Source organism: Pinus tabuliformis, chromosome 6 (assembly GCF_031772625.1).
Source record: "Pinus tabuliformis cultivar Carrire ecotype Pingquan chromosome 6, CPIR1, whole genome shotgun sequence".
In the NCBI taxonomy this organism is placed as follows: Eukaryota; Viridiplantae; Streptophyta; class Pinopsida; order Pinales; family Pinaceae; genus Pinus; species Pinus tabuliformis.
The window spans coordinates 156,824,576-156,827,786 of NC_142292.1; the positions used below are offsets into that span (position 1 = coordinate 156,824,576).

The following is a 3,211-nucleotide window of genomic DNA, read 5'->3' on the forward strand; positions in this document are numbered from 1 at the left end:
GAGAGGACGTATTGGAAAGTTTAACAAGATTCAATTTTTGAAATTGATTGATTCATGTTTTAATTGCATCATATCCACAAATTCAAAGTATCATAGCTACCTATTATGGAATATGAATAATATACAACCCAATAGTTGGGTATGCAATGCATTAAATTATCATGCTTTCCAAGGTAAAAAGATAAGACTTCTTTGACCAACATGGTATGTATGACTTTTGGCTCTGTTGTATTCAATATATATACAGATTCTCTGCGTCAAAGGTTCAAAGGTTGGAGAGGGTTGGAATGGAGAAACTTGTATGTTAAGGTTTTCTCCATCATCATGAGCAAAAGCATAGGATTTTTGGAGGACAGATGAGGTAAAATATCAATTCAACTTGTGGTTCAAGTTCATGAGGACAAAGATCGTAAGTTGATTGCCCCAGAGAAAAAGAATTTCATGAGGACAAAGATCGTAAGTTGATTGCCCCAGAGAAAATGAAAAAAATCCTTATAGGTCCTCAATAAGCTTCAAGTTTTGGAGAGTTGTATAGTGGTATGATCAGTTGTGGTCAAATATCTTGTGCATAAGATGGGTGTGAGGCATCTCAAAGGAATGGAAAACAATGATAACAAATACCATGCTCATGGAAATTGAATGTTAGTTGTGCAATATTTCTTTTTTTAACAAATACCATGCTCATGGGGATTGGATTTGGTTTTGCAATCCTTATTTTCCTTATTTTCAAGTATTTAATTATATGTATAGTAAATCTGAGAAGAACATGATAGTGATAAAGTGTATAATGCAACCTCTTTATGAGATTCTTTCTCATCTGGACCTAGTATATAGTATAACTCTAAACAAGTGTATTTTATCTTTTGAAAATAGTCCCCACACTGGAAATGTGGCCTACAATATAAATTATATGATCTATTTTGTCAGTCATCTTTGATAGGATGTCTCATAAATGAATTTTAAAGGAAGTAACCAGATTATGGATCAGCGATTGGAAAAAGGCTACTCGAGGTATATCATGCCAATCATGATATTTCAAAAAATATTTGTTTAGTCTTACTATCAAAATTAGTACAACTTTTTTTAACTGTAAAGAAATAAATCCTCGTAGGATTTGTACCAAGGTATGTTGAGTTCATCAGGTAGCGAGGGGAAATGTTTAATATGGAAGGAGGTTCTCATAAAGATGCCATATTCTCTCCATCTCGAAAATATGCTTTAGACATACAAGCATTCTCCTGTAGAGGATTCTTAAACTGGTGATGTAATGCTCAATAAACAAGGCTCAAGAATTGGTCCAGAAAAATAGGGAAACAATGGTTGCACTCTTCTCACACTTGTAGAGTTTCTACAATGATCTCAACTCATCAAACTGCCACTTCAATCCCTTATCACCAAAGGAGGCACATCCTCAGAGAAGAAAACTCTTCATTGTTGTCTTTATTACCGCTCAAACTGTATGTTTTGCTGCCCCTTCTTTTATCAAGGTTACCTATGGCAAATATTTTCACTTGCATTTGGTGAAAAGGGTTGAATACGAGTAGGTTGTGTTACGTAGGGAAATAAAGCAAGTTAAATTGTAGCATTACATCATCAACATATTTATTGTTCTCTTATAAGTATACAAGGATCAAAATATCCTCTTTATTGTTGTGCATCTTATAATTAGATATTTTGAGATTTATAGTGCAACATCAGGTCATGATTTATTTACAGCATTATATGACTTGTTAAGGAAAGTATGGAAAGGGTGATTTATGAAACCTATGTGGTTTCTATTAGCAATATTCCCCGGGTGGTAATTGAGCACCTTCAAATAATTATTAGAGAAATTACAAAAAAGTTTGAAATTGATAAAGTTTACACGTGTCTGACCAGTGAATAGTGTGATCTTCCTTCTTCAAGTACAAATAGTATTTTTTCAAATCTCGTGGTGTAGATGAGTGAGCTAATATGTGATTATTGTGATTGAAGAAATTCCAAGTGGATGTTGGTACTAAGTTTTTTGTTTTGCAACTAGAAAGGAATCACCAAAAATTTAGATCCAGGGGACAATTAATACAAGGACATCCTACTTATCTTGTTCATTTGTGTATATAGTTATGAAAGGGGAGTTCTTCATTATGAAACAAATCATCAAGGTTGAGAATGGGAACAATCCTTTAGGGAATTGATGTGGTGGCAAGAATAATAGTAATTTTAATTTGTTTTGGGTAGTTGGAAAAAGAATTGGGTGGCTTCACCATTGGTGTGGCTAGCATGAGAGTTACTGAACATGCCTTTCTTCATGTGGCTTGGAAATTAAGTTATGTGGAAGAAGGGAAGTCCTCTTTTCCAAATGTACCACTTAGAGCCAATCTATATATGAAGTTGAGCTTATTGGTTTCAAGTAAGCCAAGGAAGGTAAGGAAGGTAGTGATATGACAATAAAGGAGTGAATTAAAGCAATAAATAAGAGGCGACCAAAAGATAATTGAGGAAAAAGTAGTAGAGGATTTGCAACAATATGAAATGGCCCTAGCATACATGGGACATAACTTTATGTTTCATTTGTTTGGAAAATACAAGGATATGGTGACTATTGTGAAGAACCATTCCAATCTTAATATGGTTAAATGTTTGTTGAAGTTGAACCTTTATGAAGAAGCCATTGGCTAGTGTAACATGTATTCGCTGAGGATGAGAAGAATATGAAGACATTATTCAGACATGGTAAGGAACGAGCTGCTCTAGAGTAGACTGATGATGCAAGAGAGGACTTTCTGAAAGTTAGTAAAACTTCTGTTGAAAATAAGGTAGTCATACAGTGATTGTATTAGGGTTTTATATCTAAATGGAATGATGATTTAAGGGTCTATCATGGTGACAATACTATGAATGGAATAATTTAAGAATAAGTACTTAAATAATTAGTTATTGGGAACATGCCACATCACTTTGGTCGGGATAGAGAAATGGAGAAATTTATGCCCAAATAGGGCACCGCTTTCATGGCTCCTCAAGGGAATAAGGCATTCGTCTTTCCCATGGGAAACAATCCTAAACCAAGGATTGTTATTTTGTGGCCCGCAGATTGAACCCTTTGCAAAATTACAATTCAGACGTGGGGATGTGGTTCTATTCCAAGAGCGAATTCTTTTTTAAAGCTTTCCCACATGTATGATGGGGTAGAGGAAAAATGATATATAAAAAGGAGGTGGTGACGACTCTT

The 3,211-nt window shown here is 34.5% G+C and overlaps 1 pseudogene; it reads left to right on the forward strand.

Annotated features, from left to right (window-relative positions):
* Positions 1 to 2,209: 2,209 nt before the first annotated feature.
* On the forward strand, positions 2,210 to 2,810 carry LOC149257860 (peptidyl-prolyl cis-trans isomerase FKBP42 pseudogene; annotated as a pseudogene).
* The last annotated feature ends 401 nt before the right edge of the window (positions 2,811 to 3,211 follow it).